General features: G+C 39.5%; 1 protein-coding gene and 1 non-coding gene across 3 annotated transcripts in view; one reads left to right on the top strand and one right to left on the bottom strand.

Moving 5' to 3' along the window:
- Nucleotides 1-24,032, bottom strand: part of LOC100646339 (sestrin homolog) — a 146,642-nt gene that overhangs the window by 29,586 nt on the left and 93,024 nt on the right. The window lies entirely within an intron of this gene.
- TRNAA-AGC lies at nucleotides 6,697-6,769 on the top strand. The gene has a single exon. It is a non-coding gene; the product is annotated as a tRNA-Ala (tRNA).

Genomic DNA, 24,032 nt, shown 5'->3' with positions numbered 1-24,032 from the left:
ATTGGTGGGGACGTTAGTGTAGGTAGCTATAGATACGGGGCTGGTGCACGCAGGCAGCCGGCTTGATCAGCTGATGCCTTAGCAACAGGAGTACGAACTGTGCTAAAAATATCGATCCCATCTGATTATCGGTACGATGTAAGTTGTAATGTGTTATGCGGTCCACTGGTAAAAGTGTAAAAGTAAACGAAGAACACCGGCCCGTTTCGTACTTCCCTTGACTTCTCAGCTTAAAACGTCGGGAGAAAGTCAAAATCATGGGTTTGAGACGAGTGTTGCTGCATACGAGCACGAAAGCAGCAGAATCTACACCGGTTGCTGTCCGATTTGTATATCTCTACTCTAAATACACTTTCATTGTCGTTACCTGGTAGTTTGTCACCGTTCTCGCGAAACGACAACCGGTAATCTCCCCTTGCATAACTGAAAAGTATATAATCCTCGAGAAGGTGGAACGTTCGCTGTTTATCAGTGTTAATGAAGAGGCTCTTTCTCAGTGAAGAGGCTACGTTATCGCGTTGGGTGTATGTACATACGAGGACGCTATGATTCGCGAATATTCCTCGTAACTGTTCGGATCAATGAAACTATCCGGTCTCTTTGTATTCAGGGAAGAGAAGATGAAGAACCTTTTAGGGCCTTTAAGGTCCCTTTGTCTTCCAAGGACAACGTGAAATAAAGACTCGGCCGGAAAGGAAGAAGGGCTCTTTCCCCTTTTCATTTCCACAAAATACCTACGACCCTTTGTCGCGAGTACGAAACGTCATGATGGCACCGCATCACGGAATTCTTCATGCGAACGAACCTACAAAAATCCCTCGTACCGAGTCGCGTGGCCTAACTAGACGTCTCCTCATCGTAAGAATAGAAGCACCGTGTCAGCAGCCGCGACGTCTAGTACAATGACGCTGATTGCGTCTAGTCACTCGGCTTTTCGATGACGATCGATGATGACGAACCATTAATCGAACTGCGTTTGAAACTGTTCCAGAGCCAGGAACGATGCCGTTCTCGGTTTTCGAAACCGAGAAGAACGTACCAGCATCACGGTCGGTGCGTTAACGCAAGGCTAATGAAACCTCTGGAGGGAAATTCGCTCGGGAAATGTATTACAATTCTTTCATTGTTCCAATAAATACCCTATGGATGTTAAAATTTCCTTTTAAATTGTAAAGTATTCACGAAAAAAAGGAAAGCTCGCTTAGAGGCAAGTTCCGAGAAAAGGCCGGTTTAAAAGGCCGGAGCAGCTTGCTTCCGGAAACAGCTGCAGAACCTCACTTCTACGCGTTCGGTGTAAAATATAATAAATCCTAATGTAGAATATAGAGGGAAGGGAAGGTCTTTTAAAGCGCAATCGAGGTTTCGAGATGTTCTCGGTCAATCGGTTTCCAGGAAGGCCGACGATCTCTCAGCTCGAGCCATACCGTTGCAATGAGAGACACCAAAGTTTCTACATACATATTATGTATTTCGTATTCCCGGGAGCGGGCATTTGGGCGAGGTTAGTATTGGAAGCGCGAAGAGGTCAACGTTCGGGAAAGCGCCTCTCGTTACGGCACTGCCATACGATATTATAGGCCCCGTCGCTCGGAAATCCCCTTCTCCCAATCCACCACCGTCCCGTACACTCCTACTTCGCTCTCTGTCCTTCTTTCACCACCGACTCCTACTATCTCTTTTCCTCGATGCCCGTTTTCCTCTCCTTTTCCTTCTTCCTCGTATATGTATAGCTTCTATATCTTTTTCTGTCTCTTTTTATTCTCCTCCCCCACCATGGCATGCACTCTTTCGCCGTGTCTCTTTCTCGCGTCTTTCTCTTGTTCATTCCCTACATCGCGATATTCCACCGTGCCTCTTTTCTCCGTTTCCACGCCCTCCTCCAACATCCATCCGTCTTTCTCATTCCGCTTTAATCCCCAATTTCTTTTCTCGCTCTTTATCCGGTCTCTGTCTCGTTCACGTGCATCCCCCGCCTTCTCTCTACATCTCCCTACACCAAACGACCGAGCAACACTCTCGGTAGCTTCGTTTTGTTCTTGCTTTCTCCGCTTTTCCGCTTTTTTTTCCAACCACCCCTCCACTATATTATAACCACGCGTCACCGTCTAACCCGTGACCGATCTATCTATCCCTTTCTCTTTTCCTTCGTTTCTTTCTCTTGTTCGTTCTTTCCTAGCGTGCAGTAGCTTTCAGCCGGTCGCACGCATTGTGCCGTTATAACGGAAGAGAGAACTACTCTCTATGCGTTGCAACGGTCAGCTGTTGCTAGCAAAATCATCGAAATGGTCTCGTCAACTGCCTCTAGACGACACGGACTGCTAGGTTGATGTTTGTTCGAGAAAAACCATCGGTTGGATCGTAGCACGCTGAGTCACGTTATCGAAATCATTATACTCTTTATATAGGTTCCTGTAAGTGCTTTTAGGCGCATACAAGAGCACCCGAAGTAATGGATAATAAATAAGCCGCGGATGTTTGTGAATTAATGAAAAATTTAAAGATATAAGAGTGCAAAGAGCGCGCACAATATGTAAAGATATATAAAATCTTCAAAGTATAGTGTAGTTCAATTTCGAGTCGGTATTAAATTCTATCTGTTTGCGTGTTCATAAAAATATGAATGTCTATAAAAATCCGCGGTCAATAAGTACAGAAGAGCAATATGAAGTCGTTGCAGCTAGACAGATTTATATTCTCAATGATGCAACGTACACGATCATCCGATCTCGCTGTTAAAGTCACGTAACGAACTGTATCATGATAATAAAAAAAAAAAAAAGAAGTGTGTCGCAGCAAGAATAGGAGCACTACAGACGCGAAGGAAAATAGCGGAATGATTGATCGACGCGTCTAATCGGCCGCCATGACTTAACCGAAGTGCTCGTTCTTCCTTTTTTCTCCCTCTTGCTCTGAACGAACTCTCATCGAACTGGCGGATCAAGGCCGCCGATGCAAAAACACTTTAGAATCCTTTCGCGGCGATGAGTCACATCGCGAACCCGGCAAGGTATTACGTGGCAATGAAACGTTTCAGCTGTAACGTTGCGAACTATCGTTCCATTACATTGTGACGAACTGCAAATCGCCGGTGTAGATTAACGGATCGCGTTCATCTCCGGTTGCAAAATAGACTTATCTATCCGCGGGAATTCATTTCTCGTCATCCCTCTCTTATATGTATATCAAACTTCTCTTTTTTCTTTTTTCTTTTTTTCTTTGTATTAACGTTGGGAATTTTATAATTATGCCGACGCTTCATCGATTGAAGATTATCTGGTCTGTCTTTTCTACATAAAATCATCAGGCAGTGTCCTGTGCTCTTACAGTGAATTCCCTGTTATCCGGTCTCGCTTTAAGTCACATTTCAGTTAAGATAAAAGCAATTGACCAGCAGAAAAATTATTGACACGTTTTACGATGACTTCTTGCCGTCAGAGTTTCAATAAAATCGACAAAGTACAATAACAATAATAAGTTTTGATAGTTTGTGAGAAATTGCGCGACGGAACGCGAAGGACGTCGATGTAGCTCCGAGTCACGGGGGAATGAGTCATCATAATGTCCTACACTAAAACGACGTCCGATAAGCGGCGTTACAGTGCTTGTTGCAAGATAAAAAATAGTCACGAATTAGTTGATGAGGGAACGAGCAAACAAACGTCGAGGTGGTAGACGATGGACGACCACGTGCCGAAGACACGCGAACCGTCATGACCACGGAAAGAAACGCAACTGCAACATTGGAAAAGAACCAGCGCGGAAGTCAAGAGGGCTGTTTCCGGAATAGCGAGTAAATCAAGAGGGAAGTTCTGTTCAACTCACTTGGCGCTCCCTCGTTTTCCTTTTTTCTTTGTCGTTCGTGTTGTGCAATAATGCCTTACGGACCGAGAACTCCGGAGGATCGTAAAAGTTGCGAACACGCACAGCCTGACACTTTCTCCCTTCCATGCTGGAACTAGTGGAACTAGAACGTTCTTTTTACCCTTTTTCTGTAATCTTGAGCGTTTTCTATAACGATGTTATGCTATAACTTTCCTTTATATCCCTATATCGTATCTGTGTCTTATTGCTTCTTACAGGTCTATTCTCATTCCTTTTATTTTCTTCGTACATATGCATCCTCTGTTCCTGCTTGTCTCTTCCATTCATTTTTTCTTTTTTTTATTTCTATATCTATTTTTCTGTAACCTATATTAATCTGTTATATCAAGGGGCAAAATAAAATCTTATATATTCAATAAGCTAATTTTAAAGTATTACAAGTACTTGTCATAATAGTTGGAGGAAATCTCTTTTCAGCCGCTATTTCTTCAGTTTCTTTAGTTGGTAAAAACATAAATTTGCATAAATATTAATAATATGCCCGCAGGTGTCTTTCTTGAATTAAATTCCAACACAGAGAGCAATATGTTTCATACATACATACGTCGACACTGAGAATAATCGAATGAGACACAATATCGAATTTAATTCGATATGCGACGGCAGAGGATTAACAATTATTGAAGTAAATTACGTAATATTTTTTAAGAGATCTTTTCATGAATTCTCCTCTTTCATATTGATAATTTGTAATCTCTGGTCTTTGATACTTAAGTAGAATATATCTAAATCTAACTTTTGGAGCTGCTGTCGACTGCTTATCGATATAAAGTATAAGAACCGAATAATCTACACGTGTGGTATTAACATGTTTTTCCAAAGAAGTTCAAAGCTGCAAATATGTACCAAGGAACTTGTGTACAGACATTTCGACCGATTAAAGATACCTTTGTTCTAACCGTGACTCAATACTCGAGTCAAGTCGCCGACATTTTCTTTGGCTAGTGTGTTATCAGACTGTGTAAAACGTTTTTATGGCACGAGCCACGCTTTTGGACCACGTGGCATTAGTGGATCATCTTTATCTTTGCTAATGACGCATCATTGTACATAAAAGCCTTCGAAACAATGGAGACGTTATTATCGGTCGAAGTGGAGCAAGAAGCCACAATGAAGCAGAAGACCGAAATCCATGAATTTTAATGACACGAAAGACCATTACCAAATTTTACTGCCGAATCGTGTGTATAATACTTTAAAATTCGAACGAATTCTTTCATTTTATATACATAGGGGCCGTTCAGAAGCCACATGCATCGGCTCCACAAATTACAATTTACTATTATTTATTGCTCTTTATTTCTTACGATAAATAACTTATAGAAATAATTCATTTGTTTATCGACAACTGAACACCAACCGTGCACTTAGGCAATGGAACTAAGAAATTAACAAAAAATGGAGTCGATCACTTTGGCTTCTAAGAAACTCGCTAATTAATTTAGAAAGCTGCTGCTCTCTTCCATTTCGATGATTTTTAATATGTCGTAGAAACGAATATTTTGAACTTTATCGTTATCGTCAGACTCTTCTAGTTTTCGAGATATAAATTTGTAAAAATTGTGGGTGCCGCTACATAGAATTTTACCCGTATGTGTGCGTGTCTGTGACACAGTCGCAAGTTCGTTGCTTGGCGATCTGTTTACATCCGTCAGCCACTGATATCCTTTATCTTTATTCTATACTTTACGAATCTAGATAGTCATACACAATCGCATATGCGAGACAGCAAGAAACATCTTTGAAGATCTCTTCCAACGACAACACGATTTTGAAAGTGGAAAATTAAACGCCTCGAAATCGCGACTGGAATGTCTCCAATTTCAGATGATAACGATAAAATATAAAGCATAGCATGAATTGTAATTGTGTTATTGTTTATAGCTGAAACTTGTGACCGCCTGCCCCACTCTCGTTGACGCGCTTCCTCGCGATCGGTCGAACAAATAGATTCTTCTTTCTTTTATTTGCGAGTATTTTACAATCAATTCTCATTGAGAATTATAAGTAAATTATTCTGGCATGGTGCTATAACGTGAATAATAAATGATTCTAGCTGAATCTAATGTTTAAATCTAAAGGGTAATGTCTTTTTATCCTGCGGATCTGATCCGTCGTGAAGAAACAGATAATCACTTTTAATACGCAGTTGTATACAGAATTGTAAGTTGAATTGATCCCAGAATACTCAAGCACACGCAGCCCCCGTTTACATGCACTACGTATAAACAAAAGATAAGAGTTGGGTTTGGGTTAGCTTTTTAAATCGGGGCGCCGCCGCCGCGCTGCAAGGCGGCTGATAACCGATACCAACGCATACTCACAATTATAGACAGAATTCACTGTAGTGGTAGTACCGACAGATTTTTGCCTATATCTCGGCAACTAAGACCGAGCGGAGGTTACACGTATATAGAATCAATTGTTGCCAATTGGAAATCCAAGATGGCAGCAGCTTTCGAAGTAATTAGCAGAAGCTCGTACATCGTTCGAATATTTTGAAATAATTTTCGATTCAGTAATTATGTTCGTAATATCGTATGATTAGCATTTAGTTAAACGATAGAGTGCAACGATCTGACATACACTGACGATGACTCAACAATGACCAACCAACACAGTGGAGACCCTCGATAAACAAATTCCTCGAAGGACAATAGTTCGATTCTTACGTCTAATCGGTTGCATCGACTTCTTAATTAACCGGCTGTCAATTAACGCTGCCAAGTCAGCGAAAAATCAATTAGAAGAAATTGTGTCACGCTATCGGAGCTTTGCTCCGGAAGTTTCGCAGAATTCGAGCGTCTGTTATCAGGGGGCGTAGCTCAGATGGTAGAGCGCTCGCTTAGCATGCGAGAGGTACCGGGATCGATGCCCGGCGCCTCCAAGTTGCTTTTTTTTTCCTGTCAAAATTATCATTAAACGAGTCATTTTCAACGATCTTATTATTCCATTAAGCGTGTACGAATTTCGTTTCTAAATACGAGTATCGTTTTCAAACGGACGGACGACTTTATACGATATAAAATATGTAGATTACAGCGGAGAAACATGACAAGTACATTTCCTGGTTCCAGTGTCATTATGCGATCAGGGGAGGAGAATTTGAGGGTGACGTAATCGGAAATGAGCATCTGCTAGCTCCAAAGACGTGTATTTTAAAAATAGCTGACAAATTGACGAAGTTTTGTGGAAGCCAAGATATTTTATAAATTTTGGACGGGATGAAAGAACACATGTTTAGTTTCGAAAATAGATTTTGGAAACACGGGATTGGTTGAGAACTGCTTCTCTGTAAAAGATAGAAAATGCGACTTGTCATGTTCTTCCTCTGCAGTCTTCACATATTGCGATACTTCGTCCTACTATTTAGTTTTTTACGTAGAAAAGGAATATATATGAGTTATAGGCCAACGTGATAGGTTACATAAAAAATGTGCTACTTGATACACCAGTTACCACGTTACAAGAATCGGAGCCACAAATTGAAACCCGATGTCGGGTAGCAAGGGAAAGGCAGGGAATATTTGAGCACGTGTGGTACTCCATAAAGCCAGCTCTAATGAATGAGAATCGTATCGAACATTTGTCGTAGACGAATATGTTCTCTACCCTCGTGTCTATCACAGCCGGGTAGTTTGACAACTTCTGATAAGTCACGTACATGTGACGATATCGTGGATACTTGAGTACTATGTCTACATTTAATATTAATAAATACGTTGTAACCTCCGTACACATTTTCCAAATGGTTTCGAATTTTACCGATACAGTTATTGTTATCGCGTTTCAGTTTAGCGTTAATGAAATTTCAGGAAGCTTGACATTGACGCGCGTTGTATGTACGCGAAAAATATCTACTTTATAGAGTAACTAAATCATCGATTACGTATCTATCATTTTTTATCGACACGATTAGATCATCTACGCACACAAAAATAATCGCATCTGTGTTTACACGGGTATCATGGAACGTCTACATAAATAGTCATCGCAAATATAGATTAGATCGTCATCTAAATTTCGATAGGGGATTTATTTAATAAGATTTATTGAATAAGGACAGCCACGTTTATCAACACGTTGTCCATGCATCTGTCACGCTACAATATCGATACTAAGTCCAGTTAAACAACGCGATATGTATTGTTTTCCCCTCGAATCAATCCGATTTTAACGGTGACATGTAGTAGCTGTTCGCAAGTTTGCCGCATTATCATACAAAACAGCTGCGGTACAAAGATTTTCTCTAATAACAAGCGCACGAACTGCCTGTTTCACAGATACACAAACGCCCGCTATGGCGTATAAACGCTCCTCTACTCCATCGTAAAATAATTCTCTGACGCAAAACGCATCGCGTTGTTCCATATTCGGGGTTACTCTGAAACGTGGTTTTGCTATTGTTATAGATCGTTGCCTACGAGCGGTGGCTAATTTAGACGGTGAGGTTCGGAGGGCAAAGGGATACAATGGGCAGAAACCAGTGGCTTGGTTATCCGATGCTCCATCATTTGGCAAAAAGCTCTCTGGTCGATCAGATTAACTTACTGTAATCACTGCATGTGAATGTAGGTTTTGTTTTTCTGTAATTTAGGCTTCATTCCGAAAAATACAATTGAGGTTACCAGACGTGAATATTCCTGTAAGAAAATGTCAAGTACGAACGTCCGGGTCGACTACTTGGCCATCGTTACCCTCGGCTGTAGGAAGAAAGAGCGTCGACATTTGAGGGTGGCATAAATTTTAAGCCCTCGCCCTTACGGTGTCGTAAACTAGCGGATCCTGATATTTTGCGACTGCGACCTCCAGTACATTCGATTTATTCTTTGTAGAATCGTCGACAAGGGCGAATGAAACTGACTATTTTACACGTTTCCTACCATCCTGAATAAAAGTAGCGTCTCGAATAAATCGGAATACGTTTTATATCAATAATAAATTATATTCCCTTAAAATTGACTTACATTCCTGAGATAAATTATCTTATATATAAATTATCTTCAATACCATATCTATATATAACTACGTACATAACTATATATAATGCATTAGAAAAAAAGAAATAGAAGATTATCATCTGTTTCTAGTGCTAACCTCTTCAAAGATATCGATACGTATGTGTAGGTTTACTTTTTCTGTAATTGAAGTATAATTCTGGAAGATATGATCATATATGTGTACACTACGTTTCTGGATGGTATCCCGCTGGGGGTAGCCACCCATATGTTATTTAGCAATTTAGTTAGAAAAATTTACCAAATATCCAGCTGGACAAATTAAAGTACAAATTAAATAAAAAAAAAAGAAACTATGTTTCTTGGACCTATCAATATACTCTTCGAGTATTGTATCTTCCATTTAGTACCCACAAATATACAGGGCTATAAACGTAAAGTGTGACAGCTGAATATTGTGGAAAATATTGGTGATGCAATACGAAAGACAGGGAGAAACAATGTAGTATTTTTCTGTTTTTGTTTTTCATGATACATACGATAAGTTTTAAATACATTAAAGCTAACGTATTTTTTTATCTAATCGCTTTTCGATCTTATATTTTCGATTTACCTTATTACTTGTTTGTAAAGAATTAAAAAGTGCATCAAGCAATGTATAGAAAAATGTTCTATTTAGATAAATAGAAGTGACCTTGAGATATTCTCGATTCCTTCATGTACAGAGAATTCAATCACGCGACAAGTCGTGGCTCCCAGAATATTAAAAATTTTCTCAACAACGTTTTATTCTATCGTCAATAATTTCGACCATGTTCAGCTGTCACGCTTCACGTATCTGTATATTTAAATAAACACTTGATCAATAACGAGCAATTATTTTTTCCCCAAAAATTCGCCCTTGAAGAGGCTAATAGATTCGTCTGCAAAGTAGTTGATCACAGCAAATATGCAAAGGCAGAGGAATGTCGAGCGATACACGTGTATTCTTCAAACATTGCAAAGTTAAAACGTGAATATGAAACGAAGTACAATCAAGGAGTGAAACGTGATGTATCTAGATAAGAAGATTAGATCTTTTTTTTTTCCTGATCAACGATATCGGCTAACTCGATAAATAATACCGAATAACAATCACCAAACGTCCTCTGACTAATGGAAAAGAGAAATTAATAACGCTGTGGTAATCGATCGTTCGAACAAAATTATGGGACATGGCTGAAGCGACCAATACATAGCGGTATTGTCAAGTACGATTCATCGGCGCGATTTCACGCAGCAGAATTTTGCAATAACAATGCACGAGGCTGATAAAGTACAGATATCCGTGTCATCCCGACACGCGTTAGTCGACCGATCGTTTCGCTTCTCGTTTCTCATTTCACGAAAACATCGTGCTGAACATTATCAGGGACTGGTGAATACGCGAGCGTATTATCTGCGAGTCTATTGACAACGAAATATCAATAATAGAAGACGAAAATGCACGCTCTTCTTATTGGTCGGAAGACAATAAAGCGGTATCGGTCGAACGATCGATACTCCCGGCCAATCGCTGCTCTGACGATTCTTCTTTCGCCAATCGTTGGTCAAATCTCGCTATTGCGACACGTCGTGAAACGTTCGATGCGATAAATAAAATGTAATTATACGAAGGTTAGGCGTGCATTCTTTTTTATCGAGAAACAGATAAATACAAGAAATGATGCATAAAATTTATATTTATTTACGGGATTTTATAATGGAGTTTCATGCTTTTATGGGTACCTATAGCGATATATTTTAAGACTTAAAGTCGTATAAATTTTTCTATCACGATTTAACTTTGCTGGAAGTTTCTTCAAATTAACTAGAATTATTTGATTAAAGAAACAGAAGTGAAAAAGACAAAGTCTGGATGATATCCGATTGCCACTGTGAAAAATATTCGATTGTTTTGCTCGATCTTACGGTCAGCATAATCGACACTTACAAGCAACTTTTCCATTTACGGTCAGCATGAAATAACAATCTTGCATAATTTGCATGGTACATCAACCAAGTACAAGTGTTGACCCGTACATAATCTGTTTACTGAATATCGTCAGAGTCGTTTAATTGCTGCATTTTCGCGCGATAAAGACAGTCGACTGTAACACCTGATAGCATCGAGCAGTCATCGGAAACAGGACCGCAAATCATTAATTACTAATGAAATATAAATGTTTCCAATCATTCCGATGATAACATAACATAATATATATCTTCACATGGTTTCGTAGCATTTTCAACGCGTTATAGGACGCTATCGATATATTATAATATTATATTACGATAATTACTAGAGTTAAATAACATAATTAATAACAATTCCAGCGATGAAGGTTTTAGAAATCATTGTGAATTTCTAAAAAAATATCTACAGTCATTGCTAATATTGTTTCACATTGATTACAATCTCGATATTATTTTGCTGATAATCGATCTGATGAATGATTTATTTGTCTAATAATCACGGTTCGCTTAATCGATAATCTACGATCGAACATATTATCTACTCCAAACGAAGTCTTTGTTAGTCATAAGAATTACGAACGTCATTCTGGGGTTAAGAAGGAAAATGAATTCTGCCATAGGTCACCTAACGTCTTGAATGACTATGGAACCATGTACACTCTACCTCTTAATCGCTTGAACTTTGATCGAAGTACAGAAAGATTAATGTTACCCTTCATTTATAATCGCGTTCAGTTCGCTGCTTACTCGTTCATAACAAGCTGATCTATCGATTTGACCGTTTGAACGAGAATCGAACCACTCATCAAGAATATCGAAAGAACGACTGCCATAATACTTCCTATTAAGAGTAGTTCCTAAGTACCGGAATTTCGTCGCGGTATCCTATTAACGTTGTAAATACAAGAAGAACGGTTAAGGAGCTGCTTGTAGAAGTTTCATTCAGAAGACTGGTGCTATTTCTTGAATGATAATCGGAAAACGATTAACCTGTCGAGAAAAAAGGACGATCGTATTTGTAGAAGTTTGAGACGGTATATTTGATGGTCGGTATTAAGTAAGACTGATGTGATTGATATTAAGTATAGTTTTAAGTATACATACCGTCGCTGTTGGCTGAAATGTTCTATCTATCACTTTGAAATCGAAGGAGATAGAAATTAAATCATTTTCTCTATGTCATCTTCATTTTTCTTCGTTCGATTACAAATATTAGCTGGCTAGGAAGTTTAATTAATATTTGAGAGGTAAGAAATACCAGAAGCGTCAAAAATGAAGAAATGCTAAATAGAACGTTCTGACTAAGGAGGGCAGTATAGGTGTTATATAAAAGATCGAACGAATTGGATACTCGAAATATCAGAAAAAAATAACCGCCCCCACCTTAAGATGACGCAAGCAAAAAATTATCTTCAACGTTTTCAAGCCTTTCCGCGTATCGACGCTCGTTCGACGCAAACACCGGATGGAAATTTCATAAACAGCGCTATCAAACAGCAAATAGCCTTGATATTTTCTTAAATTGCTTTGAAAATTCGTGCAACGATATCATTTTGAAATTTCGATATCAATTTCCTTTTCTCTCCACTTTCATTATTCATTGTCATGTCATTTCTTTTCTTTCCTTTGTATCTCATTTATACATTCCGACTGATTTAATTTGTTCTTCTGAAATAGACAGATCGAATATTATATTCTAACCGAAGCTTCCTCTCGAAACAAGCAAACTAAGTAAAATCGGTCAATATCGATGAAATGTTTTACTTTATCTGTCCATCTTGCTCTTTTCGCGTACTTATTTTTCACTATATTGTCACGGATTTATCCCAGCTTTGGCTTTGACGAAACTTAATAAACGATGAGTTAGTCGTAAATAGATTTCATTGAAAGAAGACTATGCTGCAACGGGCGAAAGACAAAGTTAAACTGAGGCGTACGTTATTCCAGAGATTCTTAAAAATTTCATAAAGTTATTACAAAATTCCACATATTTACAGTTCTTCGGATTCGAAGAATTCGCTAGAATTACTCTTTCTTATCTCGTTTCTATTCTATCGCTAGACCGTGAATTTTTATGTAAACGTTTCCATAAATACCATGAAGTAAATAAAACTTCTTTCTCGCTCATATGAAACATTGAGCGTGGAAGATGAAATTTTCTACGAATGCGTAAACATTTCCAGTCTACTCGTGTATATTCGAATCGAAGCGACGAAGGTAGCTGTTCCCATTGTTATTACCGTTATCAGTGTCTTGTAGAACTTCGAAGCGTTCCCACGTGCACCGCAAGGGTGGTTTTTATGTTGGAATAAATTTATCAAATTACATTGTATCACAATAAGATCAAAGGACAACGGCGTCCCTTTACGCAACATGGCTCCTTTTGTCGCGGACTCTGCCAAATCGATGCGCACCCTTCACCGTAGCAGTCGACTTTTATGCGATAGTAAATTAACCGAAGCTCGCAGAGGAAACGCGGGAAAGCGTGCCATGATGGCGAAAAACTTGCCTGTCCGGGCATAAAATCTCATGACGTAAGGTGATTCACAAAGTGTTGGGCCGCTTGCCATACAAAACTTTCACGGATATATTATGCGCGTTAGAGAAAACTTTTTGGAACTTTGTTAACGTCGTAACCGGACAAAATTATTCTAACATATTGGGAAAGTTTGCAACAAATCCGACAATATATATAGGAGATATAAGACATTTATTGCAGGCACAATGCATCATTTCACTTCGCAAGAAATTAATATACAGTTGCCTTACCTTGGCTTACTCATCACGGACCAACGTTGCTTCAACGCAACATTTCATTCGCAATTTCTCTCCATCGAAATTTACATTAGAATTTACATCGTCCAACTCTGTTCTTTTAGCATCGCAACTACGAAAGAAAATTCTAAGGATAACGTCCGACATTTTCCACCTAGACTGAAACAATGAATATTTTATCCGACCTTTAAAATGATTTTTATAACCCACATGAAGTATATTTATATAAGAAATTTTTCTATAAAGCGTTCAAATACTTTCGTGAGTCATACTAGACACATTTAGCCATTGATTTTGCGCGTCTCGTCTGACGCGCGTTCTTCGTTAGATTATACGACCTATAATCTATAATCTATAGGGTCACGGAGGATCGAGGAACGCATGCGTGATGCATTTTACGATCGAGATATAAAACCATGACGAATAGTATATATCATATCCTTGCCCGTTTTCCTATGATCGTAAAATACCGAGGTCGATCGACCGTTCTCAGAACCACCATTAGCAGCGGATCAGGGTAGCCATCAGTAGTGTAGAAATATTGAATTGCAGCAAGCATAAGATTAGATTTCCGACTGATAAGTTAACTTTACAATAACTCTCGTGCAACGCGATTCGATCTTCCCACCGTATCTTAAATAATTCCACGAAAAACGACGATATGGAGGAAGATAGAAATGAAGCAACATTTCTATCTCGATGAACCGATACGCAAGGATCGGTGAAAGCGACTGTGGATTAGACGCAAAGAACGAGAATCCCTTACAAGTTCCCCCGTCACGAAGTGAGCCGTGACTGCGGAAGGGTGCAGAAGTGATTGCGGGCCATGTGTCAACGGAATAATGAAAGGACCCCGTCGAAGGACGTGGCTCGTTTGAAATTGCGTGCCTCACGAGTAATAATGCCTGGACGCAGCGCAACGCGATAGCTCGGAAGAAAAGATCTTGCAGCCGGTCTCGTGGCGGACCTTTTATGATCCTCGGATAGAGAAATTGACTGATTCCAGGCTCTGTAGAAACAGAAACACGTTTCGTTTCCGGTGGAACGAGAACAGGCTCGTTGAAAGGAAACATGGATCTCGTTCTTTCAATCTGCTTGTCAAATCCTCGACGCTCGTTCAGTGATCTAATACGAGATTAAAATTGAAAAATCGGAGAATGTGGGATCGTCACACTCGAGGAAACGTTAGAGCTCGTTGCTCAGAGAATAGCACGTGAATAAAAAAAAAAAGATACGTATTTCCTGCTGTCAAATAATAGATATACGATTTTATTTGTATAATGTAAAACTTTCGAAACTTTCGAAACTTTAGATCTACGAAAAATAATTCCATCTGCAATAACTGCCTCCTTCTGAGCGACGAACGCAAAATGCACTGTGCTCATCGTCGAAATAACCAACGTCCACGTGAAAATGCGTTTTTCTGGCAATCGCCATTCCTGCCGATTGATAGAGCGGAAATAAATCGAGTAGTCGAATAAATATTGCACCCTTCGTTTCCGGCGCTTCGTACGGGGTGATCGAGGTTGTATTAAAACCACGGTATTCGTAGAACGCATGAAAGGCCGCTTACGACCCTACCGAATTTCAACTGGATCCGGTGACTGACACGACACGAGATTTCCATGAAAAATTAAAGACACGGTCAAATTATTTACAAACAGGAAGGTGAGTGTGGGCTTGGTGATTTTATGTGCGCGCACGACTTTGGGGATTGGTGAGAGTGATCAGCTGTTTCCAGAGACGTTGGATCGTCGCCGAATGCTGGAAGGAGAAGCTGTTTCGTGTTACGGTCGCAGAGCAGAAATGCTTTTGGGGAACTCTGCGAACGCATTAGGGTGCTACAATGCTGTTCTAATATTTATGGCAATGCGTAACTTTCGGTGGATGAAACGGTACATAAACGAAATAATCGATCGGTTTACGTGAAACGCGGATTGCGATTGGATGAATATTCGAGATGAGACGAGAGAGATTCTTGGCTCGTAATCGAGGGTATCGGTGTTTTGACAAGAGAGATTTGACTTTATGGAACAGATCACGAGAGAGGAAGGAGTGAAGATAGATCGAACGAAAGAAACACAGCATAATTATCGACGATCGGTAAACAACAAAGTCGGTTATCGGACGACTGATGCAACACGGAAACGAGTTTCGTCAGCTGCTGCAAATAGACTACGAGGGACTATAGATAGACTTAATCGGTCGTAATTGTGCATTTTTCCTCGGATAACGATCGTATAAGCCTGACAGCAATCCGATAGAAACACGCTCGACGTATCCTTTGTTCTTAGGGGAACGAACCACGATGATTCATAAGAACGTCAAAGAGAAAATTCAATTTACTCTTATTAATATATCGAGACTTTCTCCTCACGATAGAGAGTGAATTAGGAGCAAACAAAAAGTTGATAACTTTAATCTATTCCTTTTTTTTTTTCGTATTTATCGAATAAGGCTTATCTTCAAAGGTTCTCGAGTCGTCACATGTGACCAGCGGATTAATCGACATTAATCGATACTTCTATCTAGAATTTAAAAGAACCTTCCAGAAGCGAGGAAGACAGTACGAACCATTGATTGGGGATGCTGGCTAACGCGAGAGACTAGAAAGTCTCGGTATACAGACATTTATCTGGAAATTTGTTCTACGGCCTGCAGATAAGTCTGCACGAGTGACTCCGTTGTGTACGTACACGTCATTGGTCAACACACACGCATATCCACCGCTTCTATCGTGACCTATATTTGTATGAAGGGTGATTATTTCCCCTTGATTTTTTCCCTCCTCGTTGCCCGTTCAAAGAACAGGCCATTGTTGCACTCGAGGGTACCGCGTGATTCGAATCGAAACGTATTTTTCTTTCTTCCATCTACTTCGAGGTTCACCCCTTTATTCGGAACGCGTCATAACAAAATTCATGGATAATTTGTTACCCGCTGTTTTCCGACAGCGGAACTTTCACGCACGAACGAACGGTCCCGCGGCTTACAAAATCATCGTTTACGATCTCTGTCGTTTCAAAACACAATTTCTCTCACACCATCGCAGCGACACGTTGGACTGAAGCAAATATTGAAACTTCAAAGGTTCTATCATTTCATCTTCGATACACAGCAGAACAAATATCCTCCGTGGAACATCGTCTTTTACGTTTCGAGATAATTTGAAAGTTCAGTCAGCATACAGTGGCTACGGAAAGTACGGCGCGTGATTACAGGTCTGTAAATCGGTAGATTTAAGCAAGCAAGTTCATATTATTATCGCGAAAAAGAGGATTTAAAGAGCCGTTGATCCCTTGCATTGAAATCACTACGATCGATCATCAGCTTCTCTTCGCCAGACCTCGCAATAATATGACTAACTCTATCGTTTCAAAATATAGCTTGCAACGCTTTATCGCGGTTACATAGCCGATTGCTGAAACGTAAGTACATACATTAAAAATGTATACACGCGTAATTGCTACGCAAGTAGCCGCGTTATCTCTCCACGCGTAATACAACGATCAACCACGAACACATGATTTCATTATCGAATGCTGCGAATCGAAGATTTCGTCGGACATTTCGATAAATGAGAGTTATCTTGAGAATTGATGATCCTTTACAGGAACCCTTGGAGCCCCTATACGTCCCAACGAATTCAAATTACTCTCTACAGGTCGGTCCATGCTTTTTCTTCGTTCGCAGCTGTGTTCGCTCGTTTCTCTCCAAAGACGGAGGGATGAGACTTGTCTGCCTCTTGAGAATCCTCACGAAATCTCTTCCCCTTCAAGGATTCGTTTCCCTTGCCCAACAGGGGTGTCTCAGCTATGCTTTGCATACGTTTCCCAAATCCCATGCAGCGTTTCGAGCCCAGCCACCTACCTTATCTCGTAGAAATAAACGTCCTGACAGTGACGATGTGATTAATGACTCGTGCATAATAGTTGCAACAATTATTCTCGTCGAGTTTTTCTTATTACGAGAGAAAAACACATTCACCGCGCATGATCACTGGCGGATCTACCGTGTTCAATGAATATCAGTCACGTGAGAAATTCGTGTCCAGTGAGAAATAAAACTAATAATGCATCATTCGACGTATATGTTAATGTATTGCGCAAATCCCAAGCCCTTTTGCATGTAACAGATTCCGTGACAAAGTCTACTCTTACTTGCTTCCCTCTGATAAATCAAACACGCGAGTTTCGATAGACGTACATTGTCCTTTGTGACTGACCATATACGCGTACACCGATTTGGTTTTATCCCCGAGGCAAGAGCGTAGCTTTTGTTTCCACTCGTTAACCCAATTTCGAAGTATGCTCGGTATCAAGTATTTTTAATTTCATATTGACACGTGGAGTGGCACACGCTCGAGTAAAAAGAAAGAAACGTATCGAAAGATACAGAAGACGAAATACGAGAAATCAATGGTTGTTCGCTCTCCGTTACGTTTAACAAAGTTACGAAGAGCGAAATTTGGTGCCATCTTCGCGATTTACTTTGACGACCAGTTAAAGCAAACAATAAGAGGAGAAGGAGGAGAGAGAGGGAAGCCATTAAACTCGATCGATTCACGCGCAAATGTAAACCTATATTTGCTAATTAAATTGGAGACTAAATTCAGTCATACATATGTAGCAGCCGCTGCCACACTGTGGTCTCGTTTACGTGGAACAAAGAGACTCTCTGTGAAGCTCGATCCAGTAGCCGTGATCCGAGATTATAAGCGAGGCGTTAAAGTCACTTTGCAAAACCGGTCTTGCATACAGTAGCCTTACCAACCGAAGAATGCAATAAAATTACCAGGCAATTGTATCCACGTGTCGGTTGACGACGAAAGAGCAAGTAGTTTCGGTTTCCCCATCTCCGCGACCTACCGAGCTTGTAAACGATGATTAATACGCAGCGATCGAATCTACGCGACATCTCCCCGACACGGGACTTCGTTACATAGCCTTCGCGTTCCTATCAGCATACGTAGAAAAATTCGTCGTCTCTTTTGGACAGGCATGATTGATGAAACCTTTTTTCATCTGTCTTTTTTGTTTCGAAGATGTTTGAAATTAGATTCATTCTTCTGTCGTTACGAGCTGTTTTGAAATAGTTACACTTTCGAAAAGTTACCATAGTTCAGACTAAAATAATCTGGAAATTATTTAACCTCGTTGCGCAACATCGGTACGCGTCCGCTTCGTTGGACGAAATTACAGGGTGAAATGACGAAGTGAAACTTTCCATTGGCGCCATTTTCTGGCCCGAATCATCGTTAAGATTTCTTCTAAGCGAGCCATACGGTGAAAAGGGAGGCCTGGTAATGGAAAGAAGCTGTTCCGCCGCTTCTCGGAACAGTTACGGCTGATTTAAGAACACCATAACATATTCACCATAACACAACAGCTTCTCTAACACATTCAGCACATGCTTCATGAAAATTCATGCAAATTAGATGTCGAATAAACGAGCGAACGGAATCATCGTTGTTGAAAATCCGTCGTCTCGCGAGAACAAAAGTGTGTCGGTGAGAAAAGACAAGACAAGAAAGTATAAGATACCAAAGACGTTTAATCGTGATCATATAGAAAAAGAGAAGAAAAGAAAGTCTTTCTTCTTTCTTTTTTTAAAAGTAAATGTTTTGACGATTGAAACGATACCGAAGAGAGGAAAAATTCTTCCAAAGTTTTCCTAACAGTGATCGAAGAAACAGACAATGATATTAATGATACATCTTTCGTAAAATTTGAAAGTACCAATGAAAAGAAAGGGAACATCAGTCTAAGTAGGGAAATACATTGGTAGTAGGGAAATAAAGAAATAGAGCAAGGAAATTTTGGAGAGGAACGACTCGAAAATGTGGTAGGTATTTTTCTTTCAACCATTAAGTATTGTAGAGGGACGTGGGTAAACGTGTTCATCTACTCGGACCGCCTACCCAGCTTAATTTCTGCTCTTGGTAAAACCGTCTTGGAAAATTCCACTAGTCTTTTGTACGCAGAACACCGAACTATAGACGCTTCCTTCAGAAAGGACCCAACTATACATAAACGCCCCTCTGCAGCGTCGATCCGAGACCAAAAATACAGGTAACCAGGTGTTTCGTCCAGAAATTTCGAAATACTGAATGACGATGGGCAAAATGTGAACTTGGAACTGTACAGATTTTATATCTTCTTCGCGACACGCGCGTTAAAAGATAGAGAATATCCTTACCCACAAATTGTGCAATCATTTGCAAACAAATGAAACAACGATTTGAACTATGCTCGAGAAGAGTACACTGAATCATGTGTAAATTTCGGATATTGGTGATTTGAAATGCAAGATAACGAAATGGTGAAAGATATCATAAATGATTCATTTATTTTATCGCGTCTCCATCAACGTGGTGCAACGGTGGTTGAACGTTTCGTTTTCTTCGCGAAACCCCTTACACGCGTTGCACAATAGTTAGCGTAGACAGTGCAAGGTATTCGAGCCACTGTTTTAATTGGAATATTGACATTTGTTAGCCACTTAAATACATCGTTAGTATTTCGCAAATGAGCCTCCAACGTGGATAGTGGGAAGAACGCGTGATTAACGGCGGATGAGTAAGAGGGAGAGAAAGAGAGCGAAAGAGAGCGGAGTTAACAAAAGATCGGTAGCATGGACATTAGTTACGTAATCACAACCGGTAGTAGAGGCTGTATTTTCTTAGTTTTTAACAATAAAAATTACATCCCCTTCGTCCTTAACATGCTAGTAGATTTCGAGTTAATGAAAAATGAAATGAGATTAACAAAACTTTTGATTAAAAAATCGTAAGTATGTGAAAAAAACATTGAATATCTGGGTAATATAAAAATATTTTATAAGCAAAATAGAATTGTAAATAGAAATCTATCATCGTACCAAAGTTTCTATTTATTAAACAAAACGAAACAGAATAATGATAACGTGCTTCGATTCGATTCCCTGGTGGAATAACATCGTTCACGCCTTCACGGGACGTTTAGCTGAGCACGTGTTCTCTACCGAAGCGAGCTGCCTCGATTAATGCAAATATTATATTGCCCTCGTTACGCCCCGCACTTCTGTTCATATAATTCGATTATTTTTAAGCGGTCGCATACAATTAAGCCATGCACCGTAACACCGAGGTATTATATTCATTCGACGACTGCTTTTTCATTAGATGACCCGTTAATTAAAAGCAAAAGCTGCGCACGTGCATGCCATGCGAACCAATCATCTTTCGATCGACAAATCTTACTTGCCTCGTTAAATCGTTATCGCTCTTCTTTAATGTAATTTTCGTTCCATGACATTTAAAAATTGGTCGAATATTCTATCTCAAGTAGAAATATCTTTTACGATTGATAGGATATGAATGCACGCAAAGGATATAACGATTTATTGAAAGTAAATTTTATTGGGAATAAATTACAGATTCTTACGTAATTTTGTTATTTCCACTATATTGGAATTGTAATTAATATTTGTCAACGGAATACGAACACAGGTTCGTTATTCCTCGAATATTCATCTAAAACGATGAAAGCGTAAAAAGATAAAAAGGTAGAAATAATAGAAGGAGCGAAATCATGTTGAGAAGTAGAAAGATTCGGTAAATAAGGCAATTCCAAGGCGATGAATTATTTAAAGGAAGCACGATACGAAAATAGTGGGGCGATTCACAATTCGATTACCTGATTCGAAACTTTTCCACTGGCATCAAGAGAAATATGTTTTTTCCGCGCGTTCCCGTTTAATTAGTCATGAATCGTCGATAACATCGGCAAGGTTACTCGTAACCCGGTACAAAGGCGATCCGCGATGACTTAATTCGAAATCAGGCTCTCCTTGTTCGTTTTTCTTTCCGTCCATTCTTTTATAAACGTTGCGTGTTGTAAAAATAAAAGAGAAGGAAGAAATAACTCTTCTTTCACTCGGAGAATCAGGCGAGTAATTAATATTCTCGCGATTGATAAATGAAAATAAATTGTTATACAGCGTTCTCTACATATGTTTTTTCTCATTCTCTCCTTTTAAATGACCGATGACTACCATTTTTATTTACGTATATGGTGAATAAAACGAGATATTACGTCAAGTGAGATAGATTTTACTTATAATTCTCAATGAGAATTGATCGTAAAATTCCCTCAAATAAATAAAAAATAAAAGTGAGATAGATATTACGTCGAGAATGACAATTTATTTCTAACCCAGAGACAATTGTACAGATGTTAAAGAAGACGCTGAAATTTACAAACAGGCAGAGTCATTCTGAACGTGTTTCTGTAACCATTAAAGAAAATACGTACCACGCCAGAATAATTTGCTTATAATTTTCAATGAGAATCGATTGTAAAATTCTCCCAAATAGAAAAAAAAGGAAAAAAGAAAATACACGGGAAGAACGGCAACACATCCAAACCAGCTGGTTGCTGAGGCGAGCAAAACTCTCATAGAAAGAAGACTAAAAAGAAATCACCCCACTGATCTCACTAAAGAAATAAAATAGTCAAACTCGAAGATGGTATCTCGCTGGGGGTAGCCATCCACATGTTATTTAGCAATTAAGTTGGAAAAATTTACCAAATGTCCAGCTGGACAAATTGTAAAGTACAAATTAAGTAATAAAAAAGAAAAAGCTTTTAGAGAACCACAGTGCTGGTACTTACACCATCGACTAAAAATTCTACGAAGAATGTATCGAAAACACTTGCTCACTGCCATCTGTTGTTTGTCGTTCGGTTGTCAAGCTTCCGTACATCTCGTCGATCGTTACTCAGCCTGACGACGACAGACATGGACTTTACGTAAACGTCCTACCAACTTTTATAACCGTAACACATTTTGGACATAACCAGATCGTTTAATAAAGCGGATTGGCGCTTGAATAAATTCATTATATAAAGAGTGCAGTGGGAAAGTGGCACAAGTACATTGTTTCACATACATGAATTAAGTATGAGACGATATAGTATATTGTAATTGTACCATAGTATCTTTATCCACGGTCTTCTTAAGTTATAAATACTTTGTCATTTTTGTTTCTTACATTTCCTTTGAATCTATAGTCTGCTTCAGATACATAGTTTAGACAAGTTAGCAAGTAAAGCCGAATTGACACTGTTAATTCATCGACAAACGTTCGTTTTCATCCTCGTTTAATCCGCAGCGAATCTCCAGCGCGCAGTGTATATTTGGCTTTGCTTGCTACTTGACTCAAACTACCGGCCGTGTCTGAACCAACATTAATATTTATACTATATATTTAGGCGAATCCGGAAGAACAGAGAGCACGAGTTCCGAAATCAAAAGAGAAACAAGAAAGCAAAAAAGGAAGAAAGAAAAGACGCGAAGGGACAATGAGAGGCCATTATGCCTGCGTTGCATCGCGAAATGCAATTCAGACACACCTGTAACGACGACACGGTCGCGGCCGTCGTTCGTAAAAATATTCATCCAGGTCGACGAACGAAAAATGAATTCTTCTGCGACGATCGAGGCACCGAAGACGGGAATTTCCATACGGTAATATGTCACCGAACTGCATAACTCGATTGAATACAAAGGACCGACGTTCTTTCACCGGAAGCGGCATGGCAACGAACAGAAAGCCACGTGAGCGAGGAGAACCAGAAAAAAGATAGCGAAAAATTCGCAAGAATGAGGAAACATAGAAATTTTTGTATTTATTTAGGTTCTTGCTAAAATCCTGGAATATCTAAAAATTGCGATTCGCCTTGACGATTAAACGCTGACTATGTTTGAGCAGCAAAACGGGAAGACAAAACAATTCGGACGACTACATTAACGAAACAAATATTCCATCCACGAGATCATCTATTCCAAAGATCCTCCACGTTTTTTCACGTTCCTGAAAATAGCATTTTTGGTACTTGACACAAGCATCTACCATTGACATCACAGTCCTTTTTTTTTTATTTATTTCTTAATATTCACAATTTGGACATTATTCCATTTTGGACATTAGGTCGAATTTTTTAGCAGTTATATTATCATGTAGGTGGCTACCCCCAGCGGGGTACTATCCTCGCGTTTGCTAGGTTATATCCTTTGTGAGATCTGCTGGGTGCTTCCTTTTAAGCCTTCTGTCCGTGTTTAAGGTGTTGAGCGTTACCGCAGCTAGCCGATTTGGGTGTGTTGCTATTCCTGCTTTGTATTTCTCTGCGTACCTGCTAATTTCTTCCTTGAGCGCTGGGATTCCCAGGTCCCTCCGTATGTTCTCATTTCATGGGACATTACGGTGATCAATTACTTTCAAGCATGACCTTCGCGCGAAAAACGAACAAACGTTAATGTGCAACAAAAAGATGAAAATAATAAATAAGTAAGAAAATATCGTCAGACAGGTCGAAGTAATTGAATTCGCGGAACCGTTATCGAGATATATCTGACAAAAAGCGAGAGACAAGAGATAAT

This window comes from Bombus terrestris, chromosome 4 (assembly GCF_910591885.1).
Source record: "Bombus terrestris chromosome 4, iyBomTerr1.2, whole genome shotgun sequence".
Lineage (NCBI taxonomy): Eukaryota > Metazoa > Arthropoda > Insecta > Hymenoptera > Apidae > Bombus > Bombus terrestris.
The sequence above is the reverse complement of the archived record's forward strand: the minus strand, read 5'-3'. Positions and strand labels throughout refer to the sequence as shown.